Source organism: Pseudophryne corroboree, chromosome 5 (genome assembly GCF_028390025.1).
Source record: "Pseudophryne corroboree isolate aPseCor3 chromosome 5, aPseCor3.hap2, whole genome shotgun sequence".
NCBI lineage: Eukaryota > Metazoa > Chordata > Amphibia > Anura > Myobatrachidae > Pseudophryne > Pseudophryne corroboree.
This window is the reverse complement of record NC_086448.1, coordinates 3,067,720-3,084,247: the sequence shown is the minus strand read 5'-3', so window position 1 is coordinate 3,084,247 and position 16,528 is coordinate 3,067,720. Positions and strand designations below refer to the sequence as shown.

The 16,528-nt window shown below is 49.7% G+C and overlaps 1 protein-coding gene across 6 annotated transcripts in view; it reads right to left on the bottom strand.

Annotated features, from left to right (window-relative positions):
* The window catches only part of CPSF1 (cleavage and polyadenylation specific factor 1), a 465,036-nt gene that overhangs the window by 109,427 nt on the left and 339,081 nt on the right, over window positions 1–16,528 (bottom strand). The gene's annotated exons all lie outside the window — the stretch shown is intronic.

Genomic DNA, 16,528 nt, shown 5'->3' with positions numbered 1-16,528 from the left:
TTAATGGACCCCAATTTGAGGCCCATAGACACTCCTGTTTGCAGGAAATGCAGGAAACGACCGAGTTGAAATTTCTTTGTGGGGCCTTCCTGGCCTCACACCATGCAACATATTTTCGCCACATGTGGTGATAATGTTGTGCGGTCACCTCCTTTCTGGCTTTGACCAGGGTAGGAATGACCTCTTCCGGAATGCCTTTTTCCCTTAGGATCCGGCTTTCCACCGCCATGCCGACAAACGCAGCTGCGGTAAGTCTTGGAACAGACATGGTACTTGCTGAAGCAAGTCCCTTCTTAGCGGCAGAGGCCATAAGACCTCTGTAAGCATCTCTTGAAGTTCCGGGTACCAAGTCCTTCTTGGCCAATCCGGAGCCATGAGTATAGTTCTTACTCCTCTACGTCTTATAATTCTCAGCACCTTAGGTATGAGAAGCAGAGGAGGGAACACATACACCGACTGGTACACCCACGGTGTTACCAGAACGTCCACAGCTATTGCCTGAGGGTCTCTTGACCTGGCGCAATACCTGTCCCGTTTTTTGTTCAGACGGGACGCCATCATGTCCACCTTTGGTATTTCCCAACGGTTTACAATCATGTGGAAAAAACTTCCCGATGAAGTTTCCACTCTCCCGGGTGGAGGTCGTGCCTGCTGAGGAAGTCTGCTTCCCAGTTTCCATTCCCGGGATGAAACACTGCTGACAGTGCTATCACATGATTTTCCGCCCAGCGAAAAGTCCTTGCAGTTTTTGCCATTGCCCTCCTGCTTCTTGTGTCGCCCTGTCTGTTTACGTGGGCGACTGCCGTGATGTTTTTCCCACTGGATCAATACCGGCTGACCTTGAAGCAGAGGTCTTGCTAAGCTTAGAGCATTATAAATTTACCCTTAGCTCCAGAATATTTATGTGGAGAAAAATCTCCAGACTTGATCACACTCCCTGGAAATTTTTTCCTTGTGTGACTGCTCCCCAGCCTCTCGGGCTGGGCTCCGTGGTCACCAGCATCCAATCCTGAATGCCGAATCTGCGGCCCTCTAGAAGATGAGCACTCTATAACCACCACAGGAGAGACACCCTTGTCCTTGGATATAGGGTTATCCGCTGATGCATCTGAAGATGCGATCCGGACCATTTGTCCAGCAGATCCCACTGAAAAGTTCTTGCGTGAAATCTGCCGAATGGAATTGCTTCGTAGGAAGCCACCATTTTTACCAGGACCCTTGTGCAATGATGCACTGTTTTTAGGAGGTTCCTGACTAGCTCGGATAACTCCCTGGCTTTCTCTTCCGGGAGAAACACCTTTTTCTGGACTGTGTCCAGAATCATCCCTAGGCACAGCAGACGTGTCGTCGGGATCAGCTGCGATTTTGGAATATTTAGAATCCACCCGTGCTGTTGTAGCAGTATCCTAGATAGTGCTACTCCGACCTCCAACTGTTCCCTGGACTATGCCCTTATCAGGAGATCGTCCAAGTAAGGGATAATTAAGACGCCTTTTCTTCGAAGAAGAATCATCATTTCGGCCATTACCTTGGTAAAGACCCGGGGTGCCGTGGACAATCCAAACGGCAGCGTCTGAAACTGATAGTGACAGTTCTGCACCACGAACCTGAGGTACCCTTAGTGAGAAGGGCAAATTTGGGACATAGAGGTAAGCATCCCTGATGTCCCGGGACACTATATAGTCCCCTTCTTCCTGGTTCGTTATCACTGCTCTGAGTGACTCCATCTTGATTTGAACCTTTGTAAGTGTTCAAAAATTTTTTAAGAATAAGTCTCACCTAGCCTTCTGGCTTCAGTACCACAATATAGTGTGGAATAATACCCCTTTTCTTGTAGTAGGAGGGGTAATTTAATTATCACCTGCTGGGAATACAGCTTGTGAATTTTTTCCCATACTGCCTCCTTGTCGGAGGGAGACCTTGGTAAAGCAGACTTCAGGAGCCTGCGAAGGGGAAACGTCTCGACATTCCAATTTGTACCCCTGGGATACTACTTGTAGGATCCAGGGGTCCTGTACGGTCTCAGCGCCATGCTGAGAACTTGTCAGAAGCGGTGGAACGCTTCTGTTCCTGGGAATGGGCTGCCTGCTGCAGTCTTCTTCCCTTTCCTCTATCCCTGGGCAGATATGATCTTATAGGGACGAAAGGACTGAGGCTGAAAAGACGGTGTCTTTTTCTGCAGAGATGTGACCTAGGGTAAAAACGGTGGATTTTCCAGCAGTTGCCGTGGCCACCAGGTCCGATGGACCGACCCCAAATAACTCCTCTTCCTTTATACGGCAATACAACTTTGTGCCGTTTGGAATCTGCATCACCTGACCACTGTCGTGTCCATAACATCTTCTGGCAGATATGGACATCGCATTTACTCTTGATGCCAGAGTGCAAATATCCCTCTGTGCATCTCGCATATATAGAAATGCATCCTTTAAATGCTCTATAGTCAATAAAATACTGTCCCTGTCAAGGGTATCAATATTTTTAGTCAGGGAATCCGACCAAGCCACCCCAGCTCTGCACATCCAGGCTGAGGCGATCGCTGGTCGCAGTATAACACCAGTATGTGTGTATATACTTTTTATGATATTTTCCAGCCTCCTGTCAGCTGGTCCTTGAGGACGGCCCTATCTATAGACGGTACCGCCACTTGTTTTGATAAGCGTGTGAGCGCCTTATCCACCCTAAGGGGTGTTTCCCAACTCGCCCTAACTTCTGGCGGGAAAGGGTATACCGCCCATAATTTTCTATCGGGGGGAACCCACGCATCATCACACACTTTATTTAATTTATCTGATTCAGGAAAAACTATGGTAGTTTTTTCACATCCCACATAATACCCTCTTTTGTGGTACTTGTAGTATCAGAAATATGTAACACCTCCTTCATTGCCTTTAACGTGTGGCCCTAATAAGGAATACGTTTGTTTATTCACCGTCGACACTGGACTCAGTGTATCTGTCTGTGTCTGTGTCGACCGACTAAAGTAAACGGGCGTTTTAAAACCCCTGACGGTGTTTTTGAGACGTCTGGACCGGTACTAATTGTTTGTCGGCCGTCTCATGTCGTCAACCGATCTTGCAGCGTGTTGACATTATCACGTAATTCCCTAAATAAGCCATCCATTCCGGTGTCGACTCCCTAGAGAGTGACATCACCATTACAGGCAATTGGTCCGCCTCCTCACCAACATCGTCCTCCTACATGTCGACACACACGTACCGACACACAGCACACACACAGGGAATGCTCTGATAGAGGACAGGACCCACTAGCCCTTTGGAGAGACAGAGGGAGAGTTTGCCAGCACACACCAAAAACGCTATAATTATATAGGGACAACCTTATATAAGTGTTTTCCCTTATAGCATCTTTTTATATATTTCTAACGCCAAATTAGTGCCCCCCCTCTCTGTTTTAACCCTGTTTCTGTAGTGCAGTGCAGGGGAGAGACCTGGGAGCCGTCCTGACCAGCGGAGCTGTGTAAGGAAAATGGCGCTGTGTGCTGAGGAGATAGGCCCCGCCCCTTTTTCGGCGGGCTCGTCTCCCGCTCTTTAGTGGATTCTGGCAGGGGTTAAATATCTCCATATAGCCCCCGGAGGCTATATGTGAGGTATTTTTAGCCAAAAAAGGTTTTCATTTGCCTCCCAGGGCGCCCCCCTCCCAGCGCCCTGCACCCTCAGTGACTGCCGTGTGAAGTGTGCTGAGAGGAAAATGGCGCACAGCTGCAGTGCTGTGCGCTACCTTTAGAAGACTGAGGAGTCTTCTGCCGCCGATTCTGGACCTCTTCTCGTTTCAGCATCTGCAAGGGGGCCGGCGGCGCGGCTCCGGTGACCATCCAGGCTGTACCTGTGATCGTCCCTCTGGAGCTGATGTCCAGTAGCCAAGAAGCCAATCCATCCTGCACGCAGGTGAGTTCACTTCTTCTCCCCTAAGTCCCTCGTTGCAGTGATCCTGTTGCCAGCAGGACTCACTGTAAAATAAAAAACCTAAGCTAAACTTTTCTAAGCAGCTCTTTAGGAGAGCCACCTAGATTGCACCCTTCTCGGCCGGGCACAAAAATCTAACTGGCTTGGAGGAGGGTCATAGGGGGAGGAGCCAGTGCACACCACCTGATCGGAAAGCTTTACTTTTGTGCCCTGTCTCCTGCGGAGCCGCTATTCCCCATGGTCCTTTCAGGAACCCCAGCATCCACTAGGACGATAGAGAAAAGGTTTCTTCGTAGCAGGAGCTGCTGAGGGAAGAAAAGGGGACTTACCCGCTGTAGCCGTGGAGATCCACGCATCCAATGCTTCCCCATAAAGACAGCATATACTTGGATATAATTACCCTCGTGCTGGTTCCTGAAGGTTCCGTTAGCAGTATTGCACGTGGTATATCTGATGATAGGTGATTGCTGCTTAATAGTGCTGTACAACAGCCCCGCTGGGAGATAAATACGTCCCTGCTCTCCCGTCAATGCTGCCCACTGTTACACACTACGGCTTGGTGATTAGGTAGTTGGATGCGGTCCTCACGGCGGAGGTCAGGAACCAGCACGAGGGTAATTATATCCAAGTATATGCTGTCTTTATGAGACTGTAATTAGAGTGAATTTTCTGCGGAACATTTATTTCAGCAATACACTGGGACGCCAGTGCAACAATACAAATACCTATAAGGAGAGTAATAATTTACACCTTATCATGATATGTTTATAAGTATTTAAAATATATCTTTATAGGAAAAGCAATTTTCAGTGCTTATCTATAAGCTTTTAGCTATTCATTTATTAGCAATTATATTTTTATGCATAACAGCTACTAATCTACTATTACTTGTGTGTTGTGATAAATGTTACATGTTAACTATAAATATTTTTAGATAAAAGTATCAATATACAAAGTGTCACTGAGTTATTTATTCTGCATGACAGACCACACGTATAATTATTTGTAAAGTGTTTCCAAGCGCAGAGTCATTTCTTTTTGTTCTACAGGAGGGGCATAGAGGGAGGAGCCAGCCCACACTCTCAAACTCTTAAAGTGCCCATGGCTCCTAGTGGACCTGTCTATACCCCATGGTACTAATGTGGACCCCAGCATCCTCTAGGACATAAGAGAAAAGAGCATTAGACTGGCGTCCAGCGCTGGGGGAGGGGCTACAGGTCAAGTGCCGCCTTCTCAATGCTGGTCTTCCACTCCAGGTACTAAGCGAGCCTTATTAAATATGTGTGCTACCTGACCTGTGCCCATTGACGCCCTGGTGGTCTAGTGGGGTCCCTGTTCTGTAACTGTTCCATGTCAGCGCCGCAGTCCGTCTCCCCAAACAGGCGACGTCGCAATCTCAAAGCAGGTCCCGGAGGAGGGACACTCTTACCTGCTCCCGGTTGCAGGCCACAGAGTCCTGGGTCCCCACAGCAAGCAGTGCTAGTCGCCATGTGCGACCGACTTACAGCGCTGACAGCCCAGAGAAAAAAAATCAGTGACAAAAAATAAGAATTTACTCACCGGTAATTCTATTTCTCGTAGTCCGTAGTGGATGCTGGGAACTCCGAAAGGACCATGGGGAATAGCGGGCTCCGAAGGAGGCTGGGCACTCTAGAAAGATTTAGGACTACCTGGTGTGCACTGGCTCCTCCCCCTATGACCCTCCTCCAAGCCTCAGTTAGGACACTGTGCCCGGACGAGCGTACACAATAAGGAAGGATTTTGAATCCCGGGTAAGACTCATACCAGCCACACCAATCACACCGTATAACTTGTGATACTATACCCAGTTTGACAGTATGAAAACAACTGAGCCTCTCAACAGATGGCTCAACAATAACCCTTTAGTTAACAATAACTATTTACAAGTATTGCAGATAAACCGCACTTGGGATGGGCGCCCAGCATCCACTACGGACTACGAGAAATAGAATTACCGGTGAGTAAATTCTTATTTTCTCTAACGTCCTAGTGGATGCTGGGAACTCCGAAAGGACCATGGGGATTATACCAAAGCTCCCAAACGGGCGGGAGAGTGCGGATGACTCTGCAGCACCGAATGAGAGAACTCCAGGTCCTCCTCAGCCAGGGTATCAAATTTGTAGAATTTTGCAAACGTGTTTGCCCCTGACCAAGTAGCAGCTCGGCAAAGTTGTAAAGCCGAGACCCCTCGGGCAGCCGCCCAAGATGAGCCCACCTTCCTAGTGGAATGGGCATTTACAGATTTTGGCTGTGGCAGGCCTGCCACAGAATGTGCAAGCTGAATTGTACTACAAATCCAGCGAGCAATAGTCTGCTTAGAAGCAGGAACACCTAGCTTGTTGGGTGCATACAGGATACACAGCGAGTCAGATTTTCTGACTCCAGCCGTCCTGGAAACATATATTTTCAGGGCCCTGACAACGTCCAACAACTTGGAGTCCTCCAAGTCACCAGTAGCCGCAGGTACCACAATAGGCTGGTTCAGGTGAAACGCTGACACCACCTTTGGGAGCAATTCTGCCCTATCCATATGGAAAATCAGATAAGGGCTTTTACATGATAAAGCCGCCAATTCTGACACACGCCTGGCTGAAGCCAAAGCCAATAACATGACCACTTTCCACGTGAGATATTTCAGATCCACGGTTTTTAGTGGCTCAAACCAATGTGATTTTAAGAAACTCAACATCACGTTGAGATCCCAAGGTGCCACAGGAGGCACAAATGGGGGCTGAATATGCAGCACTCTTTTCACAAATGACTGAACTTCAGGTACTGAAGCTAGTTCTTTTTGAAAGAAAATCGACAGAGCCGAGATCTGTACTTTAATGGAGCCTAGTTTTAGGCCCATATTAACTCCTGCTTGCAGGAAATGCAGAAAACGACCTAGTTGAAATTCCTCTGTTGGGGCCTTTTCGGCCTCACACCATGCAACATACTTCCGCCATATGCGGTGATAATGATTTGCAGTTACATCTTTCCTGGCTTTAATAAGCGTAGGAATGACTTCCTCCGGAATGCCCTTTTCCTTCAGGATCCGGCGTTCAACCGCCATGCCGTCAAACGCAGCCGCGGTAAGTCTTGGAACAGACAGGGCCCCTGCTGTAGCAGGTCTTGTCTGAGCGGCAGAGACCACGGGTCCTCTGAGATCATCTCTTGAAGTTCCGGGTACCACGCTCTTCTTGGCCAATCCGGAACCACGAGAATTGTGTTTACACCTCGCTTTCTTATTATTCTCAATACCTTTGGTATGAGAGGCAGAGGAGGGAACACATAAACCGACTGGTACACCCACGGTGTCACTAGAGCGTCCACAGCTATCGCCTGAGGGTCTCTTGACCTGGCGCAATACTTCTCTAGTTTTTTGTTTAGGCGGGACGCCATCATGTCCACCTGTGGACGACCTTATTGATTTACAATCATTTGGAAGACTTCTGGATGAAGTCCCCACTCTCCCGGGTGGAGGTCGTGCCTGCTGAGAAAGTCTGCTTCCCAGTTGTCCACTCCCGGGATGAACACTGCTGACAGTGCTAGTACATGATTTTCCGCCCATCGGAGAATCCTTGTGGCTTCTGCCATTTTGGAAGTTTCTTCCATTTGTGACTGCCCCCCAGCCTCGTAGGCTGGCATCCGTGGTCACCAGGACCCAGTCCTGTATGCCGAATCTGCGGCCCTCCAAAAGATGAGCACTCTGCAGCCACCACAGAAGAGACACCCTGGTTCTTGGGGACAGGGTTATCAAGCGATGCATCTGAAGATGCGATCCGGACCACTTGTCCAACAGGTCCCACTGAAAAATCCTGGCATGGAATCTGCCGAATGGAATTGCTTCGTAAGAAGCTACCATCTTTCCCAGGACCCGCGTGCAGTAATGCACTGATACCTGTTTTGGTTTTAGGAGGTCTCTGACTAGAGAAGACAACTCCCTGGCTTTCTCCTCCGGGAGAAACACTTTTTTCTGGACTGTGTCCAGAATCATTCCCAGGAACATTAGACGTGTCGTCGGGACCAGCTGTGACTTTGGGATATTCAGAATCCAGCCGTGCTGGCGCAGCACTTCCTGAGATAGTGCCACTCCCACTAACAACTGTTCCTTGGATCGTGCCTTTATTAGGAGATCGTCCAAGTATGGGATAATTAAAACTCCCTTTTTTCGAAGGAGTATCATCATTTCCGCCATAACCTTGGTAAATACCCTCGGTGCCGTGGAGAGTCCAAACGGCAGCGTCTGGAATTGGTAATGGCAATCCTGTACCACAAATCTGAGGTACTCCTGGTGAGGATGGTAAATGGGGACATGCAGGTAAGCATCCTTGATGTCCAGGGATACCATGTAATCCCCCTCCTCCAGGCTTGCAATAACCGCCCTGAGCGATTCCATCTTGAACTTGAATTTTTTTATGTATGTGTTCAAGGATTTCAAATTTAAAATGGGTCTCACCGAACCGTCCGGTTTCGGCACCACAAATAGTGTGGAATAGTAACCCCGGCCTTGTTGAAGTAGGGGTACCTTGATATATCACCTGCTGGGAATACAGCTTGTGAATCGCAGCTAGCACCGCCTCCCTGCCTGAGGGAGCAATCGGCAAGGCAGATTTTAGGAACCGGTGGGGTGGAGCCGCCTCGAATTCCAGCTTGTACCCCTGAGATACTATTTGAAGGATCCAGGGATCCACCTGTGAGCGAGCCCACTGATCGCTGAAATTCATGAGGCGGGCCCCCACCGTACCTGGCTCCGCCTGTGGAGCCCCACCGTCATGCGGCGGACTTGGAAGAGGAAGCGGGGGAGGACTTTTGCTCCTGGGAACCTGCTGTTTGTTGCAGCCTTTTTCCCCTACCTCTGCCTCTGGATAGAAAAGACCCTCCTTTTCCCCGCTTGTTTTTCTGGGTCCGAAAGGACTGAACCTGATAAAATGGCGCCTTCTTAGGCTGTGAGGGGACATGGGGTAAAAATGCTGACTTCCCAGACGTTGCTGTGGAAACTAGGTCGGAGAGACCATCCCCAAATAATTCCTCCCCCTTATAAGGCAAAACTTCCATGTGCCTTTTGGAATCTGCATCTCCAGTCCACTGGCGAGTCCATAAGCATCTCCTAGCAGAGATGGACAATGCACTTATTTTAGATGCCAGCCGGCAGATTTCCCTCTGTGCATCTCTCATATATAAGACTGAATCTTTTATATGGTCTATGGTTAGCAGAATCGTGTCTTTGTCTAGTGTGTCAATATTTTCTGACAGTTTATCTGACCACGCAGCGGCAGCACTGCACATCCAAGCTGACGCAATAGCTGGTCTCAGTATAATGCCTGAGTGTGTATATACAGACTTCAGGATAGCCTCCTGCTTTCTATCAGCAGGTTCCTTAAGGGCGGCCGTATCCTGAGACGGTAGTGCCACCTTTTTAGACAAACGTGTGAGCGCTTTATCCACTCTAGGAGGTGTTTCCCAACGTAACCTATCCTCTGGCGGGAAAGGGAACGCCATTAGTACCTTTTTAGGAATTACCAATTTCTTATCAGGGGAAGCCCACGCTTCTTCACACACTTCATTTAATTCATCTGACGGGGGAAAAACTACAGGTAGTTTTTTCTCCCCAAACATAATACCCTTTTTTGTGGTACCTGGATGTAAATCAGAGATATTTAACACCTCTTTCATTGCCTCAATCATGCAGTGAATGGCCTTAATGGGCATTAAATTTGACTCATCGTCGTCGACACTGGTGTCAGTATCCGTGTCGACATCTACTTGTGCCATCTGAGATAGCGGGCGTTTCAGAGCCCCTGATGACTTTTGAGACACCTGGACAGGCACGAGCTGAGAACTCGGCTGTCCCGCAGTCGGCATGTCGTCAAATTTCTTATGTAATGAGTCTATACGTGCACTCATTTCTTTCCATAAGCACATCCACTCAGGTGTCTGCCCCCCAGGGGGTGACATCCCTTCTAAAGGCATCTGCTCCGCCTCCACCTCATTATCCTCATCAAACATGTCGACACAGCCGTACCGACACACTCCACACACACAGGGAATGCTCTATATAGAGGACAGGACCCACAAAAGCCCTTTGGGGGGACAGAGTGAGAGTATGCCAGCACACACCAGAGCGCTATATAAGGCAGGGACTAACTGAGTTATGTCCCTTATAGCTGCTTTTTAATATAACTATATACTGCGCCAAATTAAATGCCCCCCCTCTCTCTTTTTTACCCTTCTGTAGAGTAGTCTGCAGGGGAGAGCCAGGGAGCTTCCTTCCAGCGGAACTGTGAGGGAAAATGGCGCCCAGTGTGCTGAGGGAGATAGCTCCGCCCCTTTTCCGCGGCCTATTCTCCCGCTTTTTTATGGAATCTGGCAGGGGTATTTACCTCATATATAGCCCCTGGGGCTATATATTGAGGTATTTTTGCCAGCCAAGGTGTTTTTATTGCTGCCTCAGGGCGCCCCCCCCCCCAGCGCCCTGCACCCTCAGTGACCGGAGTGTGAAGTGTGTATGAGGAGCAATGGCGCACAGCTGCAGTGCTGTGCGCTGCCTTGGTGAAGACTGATGTCTTCCTGCTGCCGATTTTCCGGACCATCTTCTTGCTTCTGGCTCTGTAAGGGGGACGGCGGCGCGGCTCCGGGACCGAACATCAAGGCTGGGCCTGCGGTCGATCCCTCTGGAGCTAATGGTGTCCAGTAGCCTAAGAAGCCCAATCTGGCTGCAAGCAGGCGAGTTCGCTTCTTCTCCCCTTAGTCCCTCGCTGCAGTGAGCCTGTTGCCAGCAGGTCTCACTGAAAATAATAAACCTAAAACTATCTTTCTTCTAAGAGCTCAGGAGAGCCCCTAGTGTGCATCCAGCTCGGCCGGGCACAAAATCTAACTGAGGCTTGGAGGAGGGTCATAGTGGGAGGAGCCAGTGCACACCAGGTAGTCCTAAATCTTTCTAGAGTGCCCAGCCTTCTTCGGAGCCCGCTATTCCCCATGGTCCTTTCGGAGTTCCCAGCATCCACTAAGACGTTAGAGAAAGTAAAAATACAAAGCTTTGCTGCTGCTTCAGCAGCTCCGGCTTCCTGCAGGCGCCAACTGAAAACTGGATGCCTGAGCATGGAGGCGGGGATATGGGGGAGAAGAGCTGTGCATTATGGGATAGGCTCAAAGCTTTACCTTTTGGTGCCCGGACTCCCATCCACCACCTACAACCCCGATGTCCCCTGTGGAACCAATGAACCCTGATGAAGAAGTATCAGGTAACAGGATCAGAGCACACAGCCATGTATGATCATACAAGACACATCAGATGACCGCTGCCCACAGAGCGTCCGGGGAGACGATAAGGACTGAACATTCAATCAGCACCAAAGAACCAGCAATAATAAGAATTTACTCACCGGTAATTCTATTTCTCGTAGTCCGTAGTGGATGCTGGGGACTCCGTAAGGACCATGGGGAATAGCGGGCTCCGCAGGAGACTGGGAACTCTAAAGAAAGATTAGGTACTACATCTGGTGTGCACTGGCTCCTCCCCCTATGTCCCTCCTCCAGACCTCAGTTAGGATACTGTGCCCGGAAGAGCTGACATTACAAGGAAAGGATTTGGAATCCAGGGTAAGACTCATACCAGCCACACCAATCACACCGTATAACTCGTGATAAACTTACCCAGTTAACAGTATGAACAACAACTGAGCCTCAGTAACAGATGGCTCATAACAATAACCCTTTAGTTAAGCAATAACTACATACAAGTATTGCAGACAATCCGCACTTGGGACGGGCGCCCAGCATCCACTACGGACTACGAGAAATAGAATTACCAGTGAGTAAAATCTTATTTTCTCTGACGTCCTAGTGGATGCTGGGTACTCCGTAAGGACCATGGGGATTATACCAAAGCTCCCAAACGGGCGGGAGAGTGCGGATGACTCTGCAGCACCGAATGAGCAAACTCAAGGTCCTCCTCAGCCAGGGTATCAAACTTGTAGAATTTTTCAAAAGTGTTTGAACCCGACCAAGTAGCAGCTCGGCAAAGTTGTAAAGCCGAGACCCCTCGGGCAGCCGCCCAAGAAGAGCCCACCTTCCTCGTGGAATGGGCTATTACTGATTTAGGATGCGGCAGTCCAGCCGCAGAATGAGCCTGCTGAATCGTGCTACAGATCCAGCGAGCAATAGTTTGCTTAGAAGCAGGAGCACCCAGCTTGTTGGGTGCATGCAGGATAAATAGCGAGTCAGTTTTCCTGACTCCAGCCGTTCTGGAAACATATATTTTCAAAGCCCTGACTACGTCCAGCAACTTGGAGTCCTCCAAGTCCCGAGTAGCCGCAGGCACCACAATAGGTTGGTTCAAATGAAACGATGATACCACCTTTGGGAGAAATTGGGGACGAGTCCGCAATTCTGCCCTGTCCATATGGAAGATCAGATAGGGGCTTTTACATGACAAAGCCGCCAATTCTGACACACGCCTAGCCGATGCTAAGGCCAACAGCATGACCACTTTCCACGTGAGATACTTTAGTTCCACGGTCTTAAGTGGCTCAAACCAGTGGGATTTCAGGAAATCCAACACAACGTTAAGATCCCAAGGTGCCACTGGAGGCACAAAAGGGGGCTAAATATGCAGCACTCCCTTAACAAACGTCTGAACCTCAGGCAGTGAAGCCAGTTCTTTTTGAAAGAAAATGGATAGGGCCGAAATCTGGACCTTTATGGACCCTAAGTTTAGGCCCATAGTCACACCTGACTGTAGGAAGTGCAGTAATCGACCCAGCTGGAATTCCTCTGGTAGGGGCCTTCCTGGCCTCACACCAAGCAACATATTTTTGCCATATACGGTGATAATGTTTTGCTGTCACGTCCTTCCTAGCCTTTATCAGCGTAGGAATAACTGCTTCCGGAATCCCCTTTTCTGCTAGGATCCGGTGTTCAACCGTCATGCCGTCAAACGCAGCCGCGGTAAGTCTTGGAACAGACAGGGCCCTTGTTGTAACAGGTCCTGTCTGAGAGGCAGAGGCCATTGGTCCTCTGTGAGCATTTCTTGCAATTCCGGGTACCAAATCCTTCTTGGCCAATCCGGAACAATGAGTATTGTTCTCACTCCTTTTTTTCTCACAATTCTCAGCACCTTTGGTATGAGAGGAAGAGGAGGAAACACATACACCGACTGGAACACCCACGGTGTTACCAGGGCGTCCACAGCTATCGCCTGAGGGTCCCTTGACCTGGCGCAATATCTTTTTAGCTTTTTGTTGAGGCGGGACGCCATCATGTCCACCTGTGGCAGTTCCCATCGCTTTGCAATCTGCGTGAAGACTTCTTGATGAAGTCCCCACTCTCCCGGGTGGAGGTCGTGCCTGCTGAGGAAGTCTGCTTCCCAGTTGTCCGCTCCCGGAATGAACACTGCTGACAGTGCTAGTACGTGATTCTCCGCCCACCGAAAAATCCTGGTGGCTTCTGCCATTGCCACCCTGCTTCTTGTGCCGCCCTGGCGGTTTACATGGGCCACTGCCGTGATGTTGTCTGACTGAATCAGCACTGGTTGGTTTCGAAGCAGAGGCTCCGCTTGACTCAGGGCGTTGTATATGGCCCTTAGTTCCAGGATATTTATGTGTAGTGAAGTCTCCTGACTTGACCACAACCCTTGGAAGTTTCTTCCTTGAGTGACTGCCCCCCACCCTCGGAGGCTTGCATCCGTGGTCACCAGGACCCAGTCCTGTATGCCGAATCTGCTGCCCTCAAGGTGGTGAGCACCTTGTAGCCACCACATAAGCGACATCCGATGCATCTGAAGATGCGATCCGGACCACTTGTCCAGCAGATCCCACTGAAAGATCCTTGCATGGAACCTGCCGAAGGGAATGGCTTCGTATGACGCCACCATCTTTCCCAGGACTCGTGTGCAGCGATGCACCGACACCTGTTTTGGCTTTAGGAGGTCTCTGACCAGAGTCACGAGCTCCTGAGCCTTCTCCTCCGGGAGAAACACCTTCTTCTGGTCTGTGTCCAGAATCATGCCCAGGAAGGGCAGACGCGTCGCAGGAATCAGCTGCGACTTTGGAATGTTCAGAATCCAGCCGTGCTGTCGCAACACTTCCCGAGAGTGTGCTACGCTGATCAGCAACTGCTCTCTGGACCTCGCCTTTATGAGGAGATCGTCCAAGTATGGGATAATTGTAACCTTGCTTCCGAAGGAGCGCCATCACCATGGTAAAAACTCTCGGTGCCGTGGACAGGCCAAACGGCAACGTCTGGAATTGGTAATGACAGTCCCGTACCACAAACCTGAGGTACTCCTGATGAGGCGGATAAATGGGGACATGCAAGTAAGCATCCTTGATGTCCAGAGACACCATAAAATCCCCTTCCTCCAGGCTTGCAATGACCGCTCTGAGCGATTCCATTTTGAACTTGAATTTCTTCAGATAAATGTTCAGGGATTTTAAATTTAAAATGGGTCTGACCGAACCGTACGGTTTCGGTACCACAAACATAGTGGAATAGTAGCCCCTTCCCCGTTGAAGGGGGGGAACCTCTACCACCACCTGCTGGAGAAAAAGTTTGTGAATTGCCGCCAACACTATCTCCCTTTCCATGGGGGAAGTTGGTAAGGCCGATTTTAGGTAAAGGTGAGGGGGCATCACCTCGAATTCCAGCTTGTATCCCTGAGATACAATTTGTATAGCCCAAGGATCCACCTGTGAGCGAACCCACTGGTGGCTGAAATGTCGGAGACGAGCCCCCACGGCTCCTGGCTCCGCCTGTGGAACCCCAGCGTCATGCGGTGGATTTAGTGGAAGCCGGGGAAGACTTTTGTTTCTGGGAACTAGCTGCATGGTGCAGCTTTTTTCCTCTACCCCTGCCTCTGGCAAGAAAGGACGCACCTCTGACCTTCTTGCTCTTCTGAGAACGAAAGGACTGCATTTGGTAATACGGTGCTTTCTTAGGTTGTGGAGGGACATAAGGCAAGAAATTTTACTTCCCAGCCGTAGCTGTGGAAACTAGGTCCGAGAGACCGTCCCCAAACAATTCCTCACCCTTATAAGGTAAAACCTCCATGTGTTTTTTAGAGTCGGTATCCCCTGTCCATTGCCGAGTCCATAAGACCCTTCTGGCAGAAATCGACATTGCGTTAACTCTAGAGCCCAGCAGGCAAATGTCCCTCTGGGCATCCCGCATATATAGGACAGCGTCCTTGATATGTGCCAGGGTCAGTAGAACAGTGTCCATGTCCAGGTTATCTAACTCCTCAGACAGAGAATCCGTCCATGCAGCTACCGCACTACACATCCAGGCCGAAGCAATTGCTGGTCTCAGCAGCGTACCAGAATGTGTGTAAACAGACTTCAGGATAGCTTCCTGCTTTCTATCCGCAGGATCCTTTAGGGAGGCCGTATCCGGAGACGGCAGGGCCACCTTCTTAGACAAGCGTGTCAACGCCTTGTCTACCCTAGGGGAGGATTCCCAGCGTAACCTGTCCGTTGGCGGGAAAGGATACGCCATAAATAATCTCTTGGAAGCTATCACCTTCCTGTCAGGGGAATCCCACGCTTTTTCACATAATTCATTTAATTCATGTGAAGGGGGAAAAGTCACTTCTTGCTTTTTCTCCGCATACATATAAATCCTCTTGTCAGGGACAGGATTTTCCTCAGAAATGTGAAATACATCCTTCATAGCTACAATCATGTAGCTGATGGCTTTAGTCATTTTAGGCTGCAACTTTGCCTCATCGTCATCGACACTGGAGTCAGATTCCGTGTCGACATCTGTGTCAACTATCTGGGATAGTGTGCGCTTTTGAGACCCTGACGGCCTCTGCGCTGTAGGATCAGGCATGGGTTGAGACCCTGACTGTCCCACGGTTACAGTTTTATCCAATCTGTTATGTAAGGAGTTTACATTATCATTTAACACCTTCCACATATCCATCCAATCAGGTGTTGGCACCGTCGGCGGCGACACCACACTCAGCTGCACTTGTTCTGCCTCCACGTATCCTTCCTCATCAAACATGTCGACACAGGCGTACCGACACACAGCACACACACAGGGAATGCTCTGACTGAGGACAGGACCCCACAAAGGCTTTTGGGGAGATAGAGAGAGAGTATGCCAGCACACACCCCAGCGCTATATAACCCAGGGATTACACTGTACCTTAGTGTTTACCCTGTAGCTGCTGTTAATATATATATTCTGCGCCTAAATTTATGTGCCCCCCCTCTCTTTTTTACCCTTTAATGCACCTGTATACTGCAGGGGAGAGCCTGGGGAGCGTCCTTCCAGCGGTGCTGTGAAGAGAAAATGGCGCTGGTGTGCTGAGGAAGAAGGCCCCGCCCCCTCAGCGGCGGGCTTCTGTCCCGCTTTAATGTGTAAAAAATGGCGAGGGCTCGGGCATATATATAGTCCCAGACTGTATATATGTCTCTTTTTGCCAAAAAGGTACTGTAATTGCTGCCCAGGGCGCCCCCCCCCCCCCCTGCGCCCTGCAGCCTACAGTGACCGGAGTGTGCGGTGTGCTGTGGGAGCAATGGCGCACAGCTGCAGTGCTGTGCGCTACCTTAAGTGAAGACAGGAGTCTTCAGCCGCCGATTTTGATGTCTTCA